General features: G+C 39.1%; 1 long non-coding RNA gene across 1 annotated transcript; it reads left to right on the top strand.

The window, feature by feature from the left end:
* Positions 1–3679: 3679 nt before the first annotated feature.
* LOC306669560 lies at positions 3680–19512 on the top strand. The gene is made up of 4 exons (XR_013766156.1): positions 3680–4181; positions 12507–12666; positions 12863–16059; positions 17406–19512. It is a non-coding gene; the product is annotated as an uncharacterized lncRNA (long non-coding RNA).
* The last annotated feature ends 221 nt before the right edge of the window (positions 19513–19733 follow it).

Below are 19733 nucleotides of genomic sequence, written 5' to 3'. Positions count from 1 at the left end.
AATCAGGTGGACAAGCTAGCACAAAGGATGTGGCTCTGGAAGGTCTGCTGCTTCTGTTGAATAGTGAAACAGTTCTGTTAACTACCACCAGGTGGTGCTATGAAGTTGTTTTCTGATTCAGAATTCCTAAGGCCCTTTTTTTGATTTATCAATACAGTGAAATACATTTAAATGACTATTTGAAAGTACAGAAAAATAATGTAAAATATTTTATACCAGTATATCAAACTGCAATGTTTATTCAAAGAAACAAAATTGCTGTACCCAGCTGGACACTATGGTGCACACCTGTAATCCCAGCAGCTCAGGAGGCTGAAAGAGAAGGATCGCAAGTTCAAAACCGGCCTCTGCAAAAATGAGGTGCTAAGCAACTCAGTGAGACCCTGTCTCTAAATAAAAAATACAAAATAGGACTGGGAATGTGCCTCAGTGGTTGAGTGCCCCTGAGTTCAATCCCCAGCACCAAAAAAAAGAAAAAAAAAAAAAAAAAAACCATTGCTGTACCTGTACCAAGTTTACTTACTAAGCATTATTTACATAAACAGGTTTAAAAGGTGAGTGATAGAGTCAATGTGTAGACTATGTTATGAACAAACTTGTCTTTGGTTTTGTCACAGCAGGGAAAGGATGCTAAAGTGAAAGTGAAAAATGGTATATAATGGAGCATAACTCCAGTGAATGGAAAAGGACAAAGTGAAATTAGGCACAGAAAGCAAGTGGACTGAGGCAGAGCTGACAAAGTTGCTGTCAGCCCAATAGGAAGCTCCAGAATAAACACTGCCTGTCAGGGTAACATGCAGGTGGAGATGGCTACACTGTTGTCCCACTGCATTGCCTGGTCATTGACTAGAGGCCACCTCAGGATTAGGAGGATTTGGGCTAGTAAGCTGAGGTGAACCCCGACAAAACAACCAGAGCCTTGTTATCTAACCACACTTCTTGCAGCTTGGTAATGAGTCCTTCAAGGGAGAGCTGAACAGCATATGTTTGCTGCAGATTTACGAAGAAAATACGCTATAGAATTAAAATGAGAAAATGCTAGATATTTTGCTCAGGAGGATTGTGCTATGATTGTTAATGTTTATTTGAATTGTAAAATGTAAACTGCAATATATGCTCAATGGTTCATTCCATTTTTTCCAAAAGAAAAAAGTTGCTTTCCCATTTTGCTTGAAGTCAAATCCAGGTCTTCTGGTTGGTCGAGCAGTTCTTTCCATCGTGTGCAATATTCTGGCACAGAAGATGAGTCTTTGATCATAAGAAGTATACATTTATTCAAAGAAGGCATGTGCCAGATGTAGGTTTTTATCAAGAGTGAACAAGAATAGTACAGCCCCTCTCCAGGTAAAATTTGGTAAATGTGCATAGGCAAATTCTCTTTGTTATAGGAACCCAGTTTTGAGGGAACCCAGATCTGAGGGAAGGCTGTAATTTGTTGTGGGAATATGAATCTGGTTACAATTTTTGAGTACTAATACTTTTGCCAAGATCATTTGCTTATTTTTTATATTGTTATGTGCTAATATTCTTAATTGCAAGGGAAAGAAACTCAAGCTATTTTAAGCAAAGAGAATAATATATTGGGATACTAGAGTGTTTCATAATACTAAAGACAGAGATGCTTCTGGGAGTTCTTGAATCAGCATGTATTCTTTACTGTAAGGACTCCATTGTTCGTTTATGACAGTCTGTGGATCTGCATCATGCATTCCTCTCCAAGATTGGTCACTTCTAGTTCAGAGTGATGAAAACCATTCCTGTTCACCTATCTTAATTGTTACACTTGACAAGTTCAGCCATTGTGGAAGAGATTTTCCTTGATTCCATCAGTTTCCAAGTCCAGAAATCCCTGAAAAAGGACCAGTTGACCAGTTTAGTTGAAGTATTTTGCATGAAGTTTTGTTTTGAAAAACACATTTTAGAGAATAGGTTTTGGTTGTTGGCTTGTATTTGAAGGGCTATAAAGTAACTGGATTAATATGTACTAAGGGAAGATGTTACTGGCTTTTCACTATATTTTTAATTTCTTGTAACACAAGTAAAGTGAGATGTTTTCTTACACTGTGTCATGTCTTTGAGTAACTGAAATAGAAGTTATTTTAAAATCATAATTTTAAATAATTTGAATTAGATGATAAAGTAATTCCATTAATTAGGATTAAATAAATTTAAAATATTAACAATACTTACATTCCAAAGAGTGAGTATAACTATTATGCCATAACTATCCAATGTGGTAGCCACTAACTACAAGTAGCTGTTGAACACCTGAAATGCAGGTAGTTTGAGATGTGCTGTAAGTGTAAAATTACGTTGGAGTTTAAAGATTTAGTGCCAAATACAGAATATCTCAATATTTTTATATTATATATATTTACAATGTTCAAATGGTGTTTTGATATATGTATACATTATGGAGTAGCTAAAGCAAACTAATGTATACATCCCCTTATGTTTCCTTTCTTTTTTCCCTGTGGTAAGAACACAAAATCTACTTAGAAATTTTCAAGTATACAATATATTGTTATATACCATATTTACTATGGAATACAATAGATAATAGAGCTCTTAAATTTATTCTTCATATTGAAATTGAAATTTTGTATCCCCACCCCCACCCCAGCCCCTGTACTGGGTATTGCATCCAGGGGCACTCTACTACTGAGCCTCATTCAGTTGCAAGAGGCTGACTTTGAACTTGTAATCCTCCTGTCTCAGCCTCCAGTTGCTGAGATTACAGATGTGCACCACTGTGCCTGACAAATTTTGTATCCTTTGACCAACATCTCAAATACCCCACTCCCCAAACTGGTAACGAACATTTAACTCTTTTGAATTTTATTTTTCTAGATCCCACATCATATACTCATTGTCTTGATTATAGTGTGCTTCCAGAGCATACACATAGGTGAGCATTGATCAAATTATACATTTAAGATGTACATTTTTTAAAACTATTGATTATATTTCAATAGAAGGAGTTAAAAAAAGTCAACTTTTTTTAAGGGCACATTCTTACCTACCTCTTCCCTCCTCTTCAGTCATCCCCCAGCTGTAGTGCAACCAGTGGTCTGGCTACCTCTTTACAGGCTCCAGTTGTTATCAAGTGTATGAAATTTAGCTCATATACTTTTATTATAAAGTAGGTTAGAAAATTCAAATCCTCATTACACTATCTAAATGAAGATCTCCTTTAACTTCTGTTGACCCTACCAGTGATGAGAACCTCCTTACCTCTTGAGTGGCCCATTCCATCTTCGGATCTCTTGGTTTTTAGAAACCTATTTTGTTGTCCTAGTTCATTGGCTTCAGTTCCATTCCTGTATCTATACTGAGCACTTCTAACTGTACTAATGGCAGCCAACATTTCCAAAATTAAAAGCCTGTCACATGCCTCCTTTTCTTCAGGGTTCTCAGTTTTTTGTTTTTCAGTCTCAGACTTGTTCTTTTATGATTGCTCTGGTCTAACAGTATTGTAGGTTTTTTTTTTTTTAATTAAAAATAATGTCTCCAAGAGAATACATACTGTTTTGGGACTGTTTATTCTTAGACTGATTTAGTGACTATTTCTCCTAAGCTATGTTTATATCAGTGTTTCTACAGTGGTTACTATGAATTTGAACGAGCACCATGAATTAATAGGCACTCAGACTTTGGGGTCATTCAAGTTCTTCAATTACCAGCTTTGACACCTTCAGCAAGTTACTTATATTCTCTAGGCCTTATTTTCCTCTTAGTAAAATGAACATAACAATATGTACCTCATAGGGATGTTCTGAGGGGATAAAGCACAGTCTCTGGAACATATTAGGTGCTCCATAAATGTTGGTTTTAAACTAAGCTGTAGTTATTTTTCCCTAACATCCATCCTTTTATTTAAAGCATATTACATGCTCTCCTTTGAGGATGGGGCTAGTGGAAATGTACACACGCAGGCATGTGTGATAAATAGAGTTGAAGTATGGAATGTCTGCTTTTATTTTTGTGTCTACTTAAAAAAGTGTTTCTGTGATTTATGTTTTATCCATTGCAGGGTGGAAATAGTTTCTAAGCAGTATGACGCCACCCCTGAACTGAAGGCCAAGGAGCTGCCTTTGGTAATGGATGGGCCACCTCCCCTTCATACAGTTCACTTCTTCACATGCCTCCTGTTGAGGATGAACCTTCCTTCACACGTGCCAGTAAGTGCTTATGTTGGCAATTGTGACACCTCAGAAAAAGTGTTCTCTTGACAGCAGTCTAAACACAGCACTCAAGTTCTGACCAAGTTAATAGGTTGGATCGACTGTAATTCAGAGCCCCCAGCACCGTCTGTACCATTTTAAGTGAGATGATTATAGTTTCCAAAAATGGTTGTTAACAATAGCTTTTACCCAAATTTTATACTAAGCAATCTTGCCACTTTTCATCAATAAGTGGAGATTATTTCTCTAACCATTGAAATGTGGCCTGCCTGTGATTGTTTTGATCAGTAGAAAATGGTAAGAGTGACATTGTGCCAATGCTGAATAGTTTTTAACCGGCCTGGCAGCTTTTGCTTCCTGCCTCTTAGCATGCTGGCTCTTGGGATGTGCCCTCTTAAAACCCAGCTTCAAGATCATAAGAATCCCAAACCACATGAGAAACCATGCGTAGCTGCTCCTGTCAACACCAGCTGAGCTGTGAGTCCTGCTAGTGAGCCCTTGCGGACACCCAGCCCAGCTGCCCTCGGAGTGCGTGAGATTCCCAGAGGGAGAACTGCCCAGCCAGCCCCTCAGCCTACATGCAGAAACTTGGGAGCTGGGAATAAGTGGTTATTTTCAGCCACTGAGTTTTGGGGTGGGTTTTATGCAACAATAGATAGTAGTGATGATAATGTTGCTTTGTCTTTGGGACCAGTGGAAACTGGAAACTGTATGGTCTTGAGATGGAGATGGCAAACCAGACGGGATTCCACAAGACCATTAGGGACAGTGGAAAGTCCTTGAGGGAACTGCTGGTGAGGCTTGAAGATAATGAGGAAAGTAACCTTGGAGGCCAAAAGAAGGGAACTTCAGTTTGCCAACTCTGCTCCCTGTGTTAACATGGTAAAAAGAGTCCCCAATGAACTCACAGATTCAACAGGAGATTTTCTAGCAAAAAGAACACCTCAACTGTCTGCTAGCTGCATATAGTGAGATGTAAGACAAGATAATGAACTAAAGAAGGGATTGTGCAATATCCGAGCTGAGTTTAAAAGAGATAAGAGCTAAGAACAGTCTTTCTAGCACACGGATGCTTGGCTTTTTAAATAAGTTTTTCTAAGAAATGCTCATTTCCTTTTAAGATTTTGTTATTCAATTGATGATTAAAGTTGTAATTTTGGGTATATCACAAAGTAACTCATGGTAACTTCTAGTTGTGTTAGATTTTTCATTTTACAAAGAACTTTCACATACATTACCTCGGTTCTCTCTCTCTCTCTCTCTCTCTCTCTTTTCTTGCTGAAGTTTTTATTTCTATAGTAGGCAAAATACTGTGACAAGCTAAGTTTGACCCTGAAGTTTTCTTTCTACTTTTTTTATTCATGCATTAAAATTGTACATAATGAGATTTATTGTTACATATTTGTGTATGCACACAATGTAACGGTATAATTTGGCCAATATTGTTCCCCACTACTTCCCTCCCTGCCTGCCACCCCTTGGTCCCCTTTCCTTTACTGATCTCCCTTTGATTTTTCCCAAGATCATCAATCATCACATACCTTTTTTGTCCTTTTTCCTCTCTAGCTTCCACATATGACAGAAAACATTCAATCCTTGATCTGAGTTTGACTTATTTTGCTTAACATAATGGTCTCCATCCATTTTCCTGCAAATGATATAATTTCATTTTTATTTATGGCTGAATAAACCTCCACATTCCCTCACTTCTCTGCTGAGTCCTGGTATTAGGCACACAGGAAAGCTAGTGTTAGTCTGCAGTATTCATGATAGTAACAGCACAGCCATCCTTCCTCCTCCAATTTTGGTGTTCCTACTATGTGCCTGCCATGATGCTTTAGTAGGTGATCTTCCATCCTTGTGGTGGAATATTATGACTCTGTAAAGGTTGAAGGATACTAAACCAAAGAAGTAAACAGATCACTGGGGAAAACTCCATTAGTTTGATTCCATGTCCAAAATCCTATATCACCTTTTTCGTTAAGAAGAGTGGGTGTCAATTTTAAGCCAAAAATGTCTTCAGTACGAGGATTGCTTTCATCTTATAAAATTTCATTCTCATTATGTCACGTCAGTATTTTTCAGATGTGAACTGTAATGCTATGTAAACTATAATTTTGATAAATTATTTGACTTCCTCCATTTCTTCTGACTGGAAATATGTTAGTATTGTAATAAGCTTCTTCATTTGTAAAATAGATGGATTGGATCAGATGATTTCTAATGCCCCGTTCATCTTTGATACTCCTTTTAATCTTTTCTGGTTTTCTGATACCTGAGTTTTCTCATCACCATCTACAGGGCTACAGATGAATTTTACTTGACCAGCAGATGGTGCTCTTGATAATCTAATAGTCCTTGAGTTCAGAAGTTTCCTTGAATGATGACTGTCAGTTATTTATTAATGGTAAGAAGTAATTGGTTGATTGCTCACTGTAATGTGTCAGGCATTGCCCTGGGCGTAATCATGCCGCTGCTTCGCATTTGTGCAATTTGATTCTTAGGCCCATCACAAATAATTGTTTGTACATGTGGTAAAAGTTTCCAAGGAATGCTTACCATTTTTACCAGGAAGAAACCTTTCCCTGAGGAATATCAAATTAGGCGATGACCAGGACATTTCCCAGTGCTAGTTGTCATGATTTGAACCCTGGCATTAAGTGGCCTCAGCAGTATAAGACTCTTGTGTGAGGGGGCTGATAAGTCTGCTCTTCCGAGGCTTTCAAAGGCCTGCCAAGGCCTCAGAGATTGGAAGAAGTACCTTATTGAGGCTTTGTGATCATAACAAGGACAGAAGCAATGTAATGTGTAACACTTCTCAAATATACACAAATTGATAATAATTGCACCTATAATTGGATACTAATACTGTCTTTTTAAACCCTTAGGTACAATTAAATGATGTTTCAAAATAGGGAGTAGAAAAGTCCAGATGTTCCTGAAGCTTCATTTTCTCTTTGAGTTTCTCAACACTCTCTTATGGTTCTTCAGGGTCAATTATAATTATTTTATAAGCAGCCACATGCAATTAAAAGGTGATGGTTATGTTGTACTTTAGCATTGCAAGCAGCTGTCACAAGAGCTGCACTTAAACTGGCAGTACCACTCAAACTGCTTCGGCAAGCAAAAGAGAAGTCAAACATTTATTTTTTTTAGTGCATTACAATTATACATAACAGTGGGATTCATTATGGCATATTTGTCAAACATTTAAATAGCTTCTCGGAGTTCTTCCATTCACTAAATTTGAATGTATCCCTTTGGACAAGTCATGTTCCCCACCTGGTGTAAACGTCCCTTCACTGAGGTGACCAGATGTTGAGTAACCTATGCAGGTGGTCACAACACTCTCATCATATATCTGGACCACATGGTGGCATGTCCTCCATCGTGGGCCATGACTGGCCAGCACTTTGATGAGTAAAGGCAGATTGTCAGCTGTCCTTCTGTGTCTTTTAGTGTTAGCAGATGCAGGCAGATATGCTTTCTCTTTTGTGACCCCACAAGCCCCCTGGGAAAATGTCACATAACCTGGTTGTTACCAAAGTAAAACTTTAGTAAGGAAATTGTTTCAAGAAGGTTGGTTATTTACCTTTCCAATTCATTTTGGATCTCTTCCTCTGAGCATGTTAATCAGTTTTCTGAACAGACATGGGTAAACAAGGGAGAGGAAAGTGCTGAGTCATAAGACTTCACTCAGCTCTGTGGAACTTTTAACACTTTAATTCTTCTCCTTGAGATTCTCTTACTGTTGAAAAGTTTTGTCATTGCAGAAAATATGGGTAATAACAACAACTAAAATTCATTGAGAGCACACTATACGTCAGACATTGTTCCAGGAATTTCTTATACATTAACTCCCTGCATCCTCTCAAAAATGGTATGATAGTACTATTAAGTCCATTTCTTAAATGAGGAAACTGAGGATCAGAGAAGTTAAGGCACTCCCCAAAGGTTGCACAGACAGTAGGTGAGAGGCCTGTAGTCTAGATCTAGAGCTTCTGCCCTTAACCACCATGGAGACTTCCAGGAACATGTTCTTATCAACTTCAAAGGAATAGTAATTTTAGTATTTATTTTTTAAAAAGTTAATTCAATTGGAAAGTTCTTAAGTTCAAGGTCTGATTCTGTTATTTAATTTTTTACAAAATTGTCGGCACCATACTTTGAGCTTTGTATTTACACTCCTATGTTGTAGCTCTTAATGTATTTTGTCAGTTTAGTCTCAGTTGACTTTGCATTTGAGAAACATGCACAGTGCTTAGCATATAATATGTATATATATATGTGTGTGTGTGTGTGTGTGTTATATACATATATATGTCTTCATATTTGTTTGGGGACTTATGCAGAAATAATTTTCAAAGAATGCTATGAAGTTTACAAAATACAGGTATACGTTGCTCCACTTAGTACTAATTAAGGCTATTTAACAGCCTTGTTTCATTGGCATTTAGAAAAGTATGTTTTCATACAATTTTCCTTTGAAAGAATGTTCATTTAATTCTACCTAAATTATATATAGATTACATGTATATACCTTAGTTAGTTTTCATAGTGTAGCCTCTACATTTCATTTTAATAAATTCAGGCATAAATCAAATAATTCGCTCATTTAATAAATTCAGGCATAAATCAAATAATTCGCTCATGTAGATGGTTCACGTCTTCAATAAAGTAATAAAATAAAGCAATAAAGTAAGTTACTTATGAACTTAGACAAATGGAATATGAAAGCCCCCTTATTAAATAATGATTCCTATAGTTGAGGTAATTAGCCTTCCTCACCTGTAGTAGAAATTGAATGTAGGGGTGCTTAACCACTGAGCCACATCCCACCCCTTTTTATTTTTTTTATTTTGAGACAGAGTTTTAGTAAGTTGCTTACCTTGCTAAATTGCTGAGACTGGCCATGAATGTGTGATCTTCCTGCCTTAGTCTCCTGAGTCACTGGTATTACAGGTATGCACCACCATGCCTTGCACCCCCTATTCTTTGATTCCATCTAATTTACTTTGTCCACACTGCTTTCCTACCTATCCATCAAATGCAACAATCACACTCTCCTCAGGGCCTTGCCTAGATGGCTCTACCTAAATGGCTCATTCTCTTCCCTTCTCTAAGTCTGTGTCCAGAGATTATTTCTCAATGAGGCATTCACTTCCATTAAAAATTACTACTTCCACCTATATTCCTTGCTTTTTTCTCCATAGCACTCATACTCTCCAATATACTATATTATCTAGTCATTTATTTTGTTTATCGAGATTAGAATATAAGCTCCATGAAGGTAAGATATAGAATAGTATCTGGGGCACAATGCATGCTCAATAAATATCCAGTGCATGAATGCATGTAACCTCTTAGGAAAATACATATAAGAGTTAGCTGATTTGGTCAGATGTGGTGGCTCAGGCCTGTAATCCCAGCAATGTGGGAGTCTGAGGCAGGAGGTTTGTGAATTCCAGGCTAATCTGCCCAATATAGTAAGATTCTGTCTCAAAATTTAAAATGGGGTTGATGATTTGCCCAATGGTTGAGCACCCCCGTTTCAATCACCAGTACCAATAAATAAATAAATAAATAAGGCTAATTTGTTATGAACATCCCAGGCTTAGCATTATTGTTTCTTACCAAACATCTTCCCTATTTGATAACTTTTTAACTCAGTTTCTTTTTTTCCCCATAGTTCCTTCCTTCTTATAACTTGAACGGACTTTAACTCCTTACATCTCTGATTACATCTATACACTTATGCCCCTAACTTCCTTGTAGTTTCTATGAGAAGCTGCAGCTTCGGGTGACCCAGACATAGACTTGCTGTATTGATGCTTCTAATTGTCCAATTTATCTTTTCAAGCCAGACCTCCTGCTCTGTTTATTCTCACATTAGATCCCCACTTTGATTCAATCAGTTAGACCTAGAGTGAATAATCGAAAGGCTACCTCAGAATTTTGAGCCTGACACTTATTCTTAATAGATTAGAATTGAGATTTACAAATAGAATCTTATAAGTTTGGTAACATTGTTAAGATTTATAAGATTTGTTGAATCTTATAAATTTGGTCACATCCTCAGACTTAAGTATGTGCATACAAAATTGTATTTCTGATCTTATAAAGCTGAGGAATAGAACCACAGAAATAATTTTATCAGTTGAAACTTCTCAGGTCTGCCAGGGGATCTTCTGGGAAAATGTCTCCAAATCTTCTCATTGTTTTGTGCATCTTTGGTTGACCGCTCAGCCATAAGACTCATAATCATGTTTGAGTTATTTTCAAACATGAGTTGCCTCATTTGATACCTAGTTGATTGATGAATAGTGATTGCTAGCAGAAATCAGGACTATGCACACACATTCATGTACCAGAAAAACCAGTCACAGTACAGGTGTTGCTAAAAGGTCTTCATTTGGTATCTATATGTCATATGGATGTTATTTCATATAGCAAATAAGTTCTTGATTAATTTGTCCACCGTTTATGTCATTTGTGTCAATGAACATTTAGCAAATTGCTAGGGACATTGACTTTTGTCACTGTTTGGACTTTGTTGTATTTTATAACTTGGTTAAGTTCTTCCAAAACTAATAGTGTCAGGGTCTGGAATTTTACCCTGTTTGCAAGCTAATAAGCTGGCCTGTTACTGTTTCATGGATACTGGCAGAAGGCATGAGCCTCTGGGTCAGAGACAAAGGACTTTGTTACAGCAGAGCAAGCAGCATGAATTTCTTACTGGCCTTGGTTTCCCAACAACACCCTCTAAGTTTCACAGGGTCAAGGTAGATGTTGTACACATAAGTAGTTTGTGTGGCAGCCGGGAAACAAAGATCTTGGGGAATGTGCTGCTTTTATGGTAAGTGGTAAGCAAATTTTTTTGGAAAGGGATTTTATGTCAGTTTTGCTTGCTGCAAAGGTAAAAAATCAGTCATGGCTTTGCATACCTCACATACCTAGCAAGAAGATACAGGGTGGCACGTGGTGGGGTGCCTTTCTATGTATATGTGTGTGTGTAGTCATGGGGGCATTAAGTGAATTTCTTTTAATACACACACATACACATACATATACATATACATATATATATATATCCCTTTGTTGATATTGTAGGCATATAATCTCAGGTTTTTATCATCTTTCAATCTTTCAATATATAAAATGAATTAGCTTCTTAGAGAGTTTCACATCTGCTTTTTCACCTACTGAAATGAGATGAAATTTATATTCAATGACTGCACCCACCTATATGGTTATTATTTTTTCTTATTTCTTGCTGTATTCATTGTCATGCAAACTATTTATAAAGTCTAGTTAATGACATTAACTTTGGCCAAGAGTCAGTAATATAAAGTTATAATGCATCACAATACATCTATTTCAAAGCCTTTCAAAATTTGTAGAGTTTCTGCAAATGACCCAATTTCATTCCAATATTTCTATTTTTTCCATCTCAGGTAGTTAATGTAGTTCATGTAAAATATTCTCCAAGACTATCCTCACTGCACTTCTAATGCCCATCATCACAACCCCCTGTTTCTTTCCTACCCACATTTTTGTATTTCATTTACAATAGTATGCTTGAATACATCTGTGTCCTATTCAAGAAGAAAATTAGTTTTTCTACTTTCTTCGCAATCCCACAACATGTAAGACAATGTAAGAGAATTTATTCTGTGTGTCAAGTGTCAGGGGCACTGTAAGGTTGGAATTGTATTGCAAATCTTAAGACTGTTTCCATTAGCATAATGCTAACCAGGTAGGTAGAATGGGAACCCCTTTCCCTCTCTTAAGTACTAGCACTAGAGTTTTAGTTTGTGAGTGAGTGCATGCTTATTGTATTTCCCTTATTAGGACTTTTTCCTTGAGAGTGCTGTGCAAGTTTTATTACTTGCTTACTTTTTTTCACACTTATTTTTTGTGGTACTGGGAATTGAATCCAGGGGCACTCTACCACTGAGCTACATCCTCGGTCCTATTTATTTTTTGTTTTGAGACAGGATCTCACTGAGTTGCCCAGGCTGGCCTTGAACTTGAGATTCTGCTGCTTCAGCCTCTCAAGTCCCTGGGAATACAGGGGTAAGCCACTGAGCCTGGGGTTCAGTGTATTCTTTTTAAACTAATATACTTGATTTTTTAAGAACAATTTTAGGTTTACAGAAAAACTGAGTGAAAAGTACAGAGTCCCATACTCTCCTTCACTACCCCCCTGCCCCACCCAGGCACGCTATACTTTTAATGTATTTACTTGTAACAAAAAGTATCACTGCTCATGGTCCTGGCCTCCCACCCTTTGTGTTCCTTGACACTCTTCTGTTGGCTTAGCTATAGGCGAAGGATCTTCCCCTGAGACAAGCTTCGTGTGGCAGTTTCAACAGGCTACAAGTGGAATGATCCTGACCCCCTTCACTCAGGACACGTCCCTCTTCCAGATCCCAACACCAACAGCATGTGAAGGACCATCCACCTAAGCTTTGAGATGCTGGTATTCATCTTGTTAGCTGAGGTTCTAGGGTTTCCCCTTGGATGAGGGCCTTGACCAGGTCTGGTTTTGTCTACAGTGACTGCCATACTATTACCCCTTCTGGCAGAGGTTGGTGGGATAAAATTTGCTGCTGGTGATTATAGATAGCATAAGTTCCAGAGGGAACAGTTCTTTCTTTTCTTTTAATTTCAACCAGGTCTGAATCAGATTCACATCTGCAGGGGCTGAAAGGAAGGCTTTTTTCTTAAGCACCTGAACAGTGTGCTGGGAGGCGGTAGAGCCCAGCGACAAAACAGGATGGTCAGGCGAGTATGAGCTTGAATCTGCCCTTCGCCACTGACTTGGCTGAGTGAATTGGGCAATTTACTTGACCACTCTTGATGTTTCCCTCCCTGAAACAGAGGGTAATAGTAGTATTTGTGTCACAGGTCATGTGGGGGGCAGATTATGTTTATTTATTCAGCAAATATTTAAAGAATCTACTTACTGTCAAGTGCTCTTTCAGATGCTGGTAATTTAACAATGAATGACTAATTCTTGTCCTCATGGAGATTATGTTCCAGAGTGGAAGATATAACTGAACAAAAAATATATGATGTCAGATAGATAATTGGTATGAAGGAAAATGAATCACGGTAAGGAAATGGTGATTAAGGGGACTAACACTGATGAAGCTTTCAACAAACTTTGGATGTTATTGTGGCTCCCCCTAATCAAAGTCCAAGAACCAGCCACTTAGCTAAGGAGGAACTGACCTCAAAAGGTTTGACTTGTGTGATGATAGACCTCATAGGTAGGGAAGGATCATTTGCATCAGGTTATGACTGGGTGTTTGGCCTTGCATGTAACACTTTTAAATCTTTCAAAGAATTTCATAAGTTGGATACTTCAAGCCTGGGTTTTAAGAAAATAAACTAACCCAGCCACTTGGAGGCTGAGGCAGGAGGATCCTAAGTTGGAGGCTAGCCTCAGCAACTTAGAGAGATCATGTCTCAGAAGATGAAACAAAGGGCTAGGGAGATAGCTCAGTGGGTAAGCACCCCTGGGTTCAAATCCTATTACCAAAAACAAAACAAAACTAAAACAGATAGGAACTTTGCTTACTTCACCCATGTTCATAGTTCTTGAACTTTCCTCTATATGATGTTTTTGAAGGATATTTTTTATGGAAGGCTTCAAAGAGATCAAAGAGTGTGAAACTGTGTGTACTAGACAGGCCATTTGGCCTGCTCATGACATGGCCTGCTTCTAAGAGAAAGGCCACAGGCAGTTCTTTATGTCTAGGTCTCCATGTTCTGAATTCTGCGGCTCAGCTGCTCTGATCTCCAACCATTTGTGGAGACTCCCTGAGCCCAAGGCAGCCATTCAGGCTGCCTTATATCAAGACTATCAAAAATGAAACAAACATTTAACTGTTAAAAAAATGAAATTTATATATATAATTATATAAATGGTTATGTATATAGTTGGGATGTGTATATACATTATATAAAAATTATATATACATGTATATGTGTGCATTTATATTACTGGAGATTGAACTCCGTGGTCTCTGACCTCTGAACCATATCCTTAACCCTGTTTCATCTGAGATAGGACCTTGCTAAGTTTCTGAGGCTGGCCTTGAGCTTGCAATCCTCCTGCCTTAGCCTCCCAAGTCTCTGGGATTATAGATGTGTACCACTACATTCAGTAGTAACCACATTTAAAAAAAAGTATTGGTTGATAGCAACAAGAAAAGCAGGTAGAACATTAAAAAAGAAAGAAAGAAAAGAAAAGAAAGGAAACAAGAAAAGAAAGAAAGCTTCAGAAGCAGGCAGAGTAGTGGGAATGGTGGTGATAACAGGGCAGATGACTAGATGACCCAGCCTCAGGAGCTGTTGGAAGACCAGTCTGCCTGGTGTCCCAAGTGACTGGTTCGACTGACAAGAGGGCTTCCTTATTTCCCTGTTGTATGTTAATCGAGGCAACATGAACATAAAAGCTGCACGAGCCAAATGTCCACCCTGGATGATGATGGACCATGCCTGACTATCAACATTTACAATATAGAATAATGGCCACATGGGGAAGACATGGACTGAGCAGAGATGGTGTCATTTTTTCCATTTTTCTTGCTCTGTATCAGGACAAACTCTGGGGAGTCTGGTTCAAAGAAGAATCTGAAAAAGTCTTCAATGCTGGGGTGTGAAAAATTTTAGTACTTCAGCAAAGACAGGTTTAGTGTTTGATTCATTATTCCCAAAGCTGCTCTGGAACCTCTTTAAAAGCAAAGCTTGAGCTGGGCCTGGTGGCGCACACCTGTGATCCCAACAGCTCAGGAGCCTGAGGCAGGAGGATTATAAATTCAAGACTAGCTTCAGCAAGTTAGCAAGACCCACAGCAACTTAGTGGGATCCTGTCCCCAAATAAAATTGGACTGGAGATACAGTTCAGTGGTAGAGCACCTCTGGGTTTGATACCCAGTATGAAATTAAAAAAAAAAAGAAATAAAAAGTTGGAGTGACACAAGGACTATTTTAGATGTGGTTGAATGTCTAGGGCAGACTCTTGACACTGGTTTCTCCTGGCTATGTAGGTCTCTTTTATCAAAACAGTGCAGGTAGAGGAGGGAATAAGATAGTACAATGTTGTTGATTTCAAGTCTGGAAGGAAGGAAGACTGGCTTGGGTTATGCTGTAATTAAGTTGCACAAGTGGACACATTCACTTGACTTGTCTTCCAATTAAGTCCTGTTGAGAGATGTAAGTCACTGTGCACACTTGGGGAAGACAGTTACCCTATCAGGGCCTTGGCTTCCTCAGTACTGTGGAGGGTTGAGTTTGGACAAAGATGCTCTCTGAAGTCTCAGTTCTAACAGACTGTGAGTTCAAGTGGCAAACCTATCAGGTAGCCAGTTTGGATCCAGTTTTATCCAGGCTGATGATCACCATGGGGGAATTCCTGAGGTTGGATCAAATGCAATAAAGATGCACATTAAAAATTTTTAAATACTAAAGTATTTTTTGTTTGTTTTGTTTTGAAGGAACCCAGGGGCATTCTGCCAATGAGTTACACCCCAAGCTCTTTTTATTTTATATTTTGAGACAGGATATTCCTAAATTACCTGGGCTGAAACTACTGTCTCAGCCTCCCAAGTTGCTGGGTTATAGGGCGCACCATTCTGCCTGGCTACCCACCAAGGGTTTTTAAATTAGAACTCCAGAGCACTAGACAAGCAGTAAGTGCCTCTTATTTTGTGTAGTATTGGGTAAGGCAGGGAACATCGAGTGTAGGGAGAAACCCCTGAAGTTGTTCTGACTGTACTGGACTTTTCCTTTCCAGAAAGCATCTTGTCATCCTTCAGACATACTTCTCTGCTCAGTGTTCCCATAACCCTTTGCCCATCACTAGGTTTTTTGTTTTTTTTTTTTAAGGGTCCCCTCCAAAAAGACTGCAAATCAAGTGTGCCTTGAGCCAAAGCTCAGGGGCCGGGGAAGGCCTCCGAGCAGGAGGCTGGAAGGGGAGAGTGGAGGAGAAAGCCCTCAGAAAGGGAGCAGCAGGGCCCAGGAATGGGGTCGCCATCAGGCTGCACCATCCATGCCAGCTGGGTCAGCAGCAGAGGCTGACCTGGGCAAGGGCTGCATCTTCTCCGTTGCTGCCCGCGCACTGGCCAAGCGTTTATTGTTTGCGTTCCCACTGAATGGCGAGCTTGTAGGGAAAGAACCTGGTTTTATTTGACAGGGAATTCTTCGTGAGAGGCGCAGAGTAGGGCTGATAAAATATGGCACAGAGTTGAAGGAGAACTAGCAACACAAAGTCACTGAGGCCAGAGGAACAGCTGGTTAGCACCTGGTCACCCCCTCAGATCAACTGGTTCAACGGCGTCCTGACCCAGCGGTAAGGAAAGGCACCAGGATGCTGGCGCCTGGTACCGGGCAGCCTCACACCTGGCTTGCAGAACTGTCCAGTCCAGGCTGTCTCCACGATGTCATGATAATCAATCACTTCAGCCAGGAAAGAAGGAAATGGCTGAGTCCATTTGCAGGACTGGGAAGGCTGAACTGACGGTGACTGTCTCTGCTCTTGCCTGGGTCTGTTGGTGTCCCATAGGAAGCACAAGCTTGGCCAGGACACTGTGCCCATGCTTTTACTTTTTTTTTTTTTTTAATTTATTTTTATTGTAAACAAATGGGATACATGTTGTTTCTGTTTGTACATGGAGTAACAGCATACCATTTGCATATTCATATGTTTACATAGAGTAATGATGTTTGATTCATTCTGTTATTTTTTTTCCTTCCCCCCCACCTCTCTTTTCCCTCTATACAGTCCCTCCTTCCTCCATTCTTGCCCCCCTCCCACCCCCCATTATGTGTCATCATCCACTTATCAGTGAGATCATTCGTCTTTTGTATTTTTGAGATTGGCTTATCTCACTTAACATGATATTCTCCAATTTCATCCATTTGCCTGCAAATGCCATAATTTTATTATTCTTTATAGCTGAGAAATATTCCATTGTATATGTATACCACAGTTTCTTTGTCCATTCATCAATTGAAGGGCATCTAGGTTGGTTCCATAGTCTGGCTATTGTGAATTGATTGGCTGTATCTCTATAGTATGCTGATTTTAAGTCCTTTGGGTATAGGCCGAGGAGTGGGATAGCTGGGTCAAATGGAGGGTCCATTCCAAGTTTTCTAAGGAATCTCCACACTGCTTTCCAGAGTGGCTGCACTAATTTCATACTGTGATAGGTTTACCATGTGTTGAATCAGTCTACAGTTCTCTCTCCCCCTCTAGACTTTGTTCTCCTTAAAGGCAAGTCCTGGGCCTTTTTATTTTTGCACACTATGACCAGAAACTTGTAGCTCTCCAAACGTTCGTTGAATGATGAATGATATTATTTAAATGTTTATGCTCAGGCTGACACTGAGAACCAAACTGTAGGAGCAGATGATCAATTATACAGCCAGTTCCTGAAGAGTTTAATGAAGTCTGGATAGAAATGATCACCAGTTGGATTTGGAAACAAAACTAAAAAGCAAAACCAATGAGATCTGGTAACCTTAAAACCCTATTGCCTCTGTTGATGAGATGGACAGACTCCTGGTGGAGAATCAGAACTCTCTGATCATACCCTAAGCATCTGCAGGCAAGGATGTTGTCAGTGAAGGATGCTGAAGAGTTGGGGTGAGGGTCATGCAGCCAGGTGCTTTGGTAACATTAGAAACCTATAGTCCACATAGATGACCTAAATCACAGCAAAGAGTTACTTTGATTCCAATTATATTTTTTTACTAATATGACAATTAGAATAATCTTATTTGTTTCATTTATTCACTGATTGATTTAGCAAATAGTTATATCGAGTGCTTAACCTTTTCCAGACAGAATTCTAGGCACTGGATAAAACAGCAAAACTAACAAAAAAAACCTCTTATCTTCATGAAACTCACATTCTAGTGTGAAGACTGATAATAAACAAGAGTGGAACATGAATACATATGAGAAAAGCTAAGGAAAAAAATAGAAAAGGAGGATTTGAATTGAGGAAGAGAGCAGGTTGCAATGTTTGGTAGAGTGGCCAATGAAGGTCTTAACTGGAAAAGCAACTTCTTGGTAATGAAATGAAGGAAGTGAGGGAGCTGGCTGGGAGCTGTTTGGAAAAAGAATAGGAAGAGCAAGTACAAAGACCCAGGGGTTAATGTGGGCCTAGTGCTTGCAAGGATTGGTGAGGAGGCCAGTGGTGGCTGGAGCTGAGTGAACCAGGGGAGGGAGTAGTGAAGACTCTTCACTACCAGTTAGAGAACTGGGATCACATCATATTGGACATGGTAACAACTGGGTTTTACTTCAAATGGAATGGGAGACTATTGGAGTATTTGAGCAGAACAACTCACCTTGACTTATGGTTTAATAGCATTAATTTGGCTGTTATGGTGAGAATATCTTGAAAGAGCAGTAGCAGGGAGATCAGTTATGAGGCAACGATGCAATAATGTAGGTGAGAGATGATAGGAACTTAGACAAGGCAAGGGGCACTGAGGTGGGGCTAGAAGTGATGTATTTTGAAGTGGAACCAACAAGAGAGACTGAGAATAAACAGAAGATTAGAAGGAAACACGAGCAAGTGTAATTTCCTGAAAACCAAGGGAAGAAAGTATTTAGGGAGGAAAGAGTGATCCATTGTGCCCCAGGCCCCTGCTAGGTTGGGTAGCTGAGAACTGAAAAGTGATGACCAGGTTGAGCAGTATAAGGGTTGATAGTGACTTTAGCTGCTTCAGAGGAGTGGTGCAGGAGGAAACTTGGATGTAATTCATTTGAGATGGACTGGAGGAGAGAGAAAAGATCAGTGGGTATGCAATACTTTCAAGGACTTGTGCAGAACAGGGATGGAGAGAGATGAGTGTTAGCTGGAGGGACAAGCAGGATTTGAAAGTTATTTTCAGATGAGGAAATTAACAACATAATTGTATGCTGAGGGGAATACTTGAGTAAAGAGAGAAAATTGGATGATACAAGTGACAAAAAGATTGCTGGTGCATTCCCAATGCAGGCAACAGAGGAGCACAGATGGTTCATCCATCCACAGAGGGAGGAGCGACGGCAGAATACATGGTGATGAACGATTGCGGAAGTTCTCTTCCGATTCCTTCAATTTCCTCAGCAAAGCAGGAAAGCAAGATTGTTCAGCGAGAATAGAGGAAGGGCTGGACATTTCAGGAAGGAGAGACATCATGACACAGCCTTTTCCTGGCACAAGGAGGGACTCTTTCCCACTTACGAAGTTTATAAAAAGAATCCAGTTGTTAAATGGAAAGATGTCAGCTTAGGTAGCATAACATTTGTTGGGGATGTCTTAGAAGAAATTGAATTTTTTAAAATTATATGTAAAACCACTCATGTGATATATGAATGTAAGGATACACCAAAATATGTATAAATACATGTAGGTATATATTCTAATTTACATGAATTTTTCAGAATTCCATTTCATCAAAATATCAACAAAATGCTGAACAAAACTCTAAAGAGCAAAGAAATTGAATGCACCAAAATCTGAAAAATTAAAAATTAAGAAT

This window comes from Sciurus vulgaris (assembly GCF_902686455.1).
Source record: "Sciurus vulgaris genome assembly, chromosome: 9".
Lineage (NCBI taxonomy): Eukaryota > Metazoa > Chordata > Mammalia > Rodentia > Sciuridae > Sciurus > Sciurus vulgaris.
This window is presented reverse-complemented; position numbering and strand designations above follow the sequence as displayed.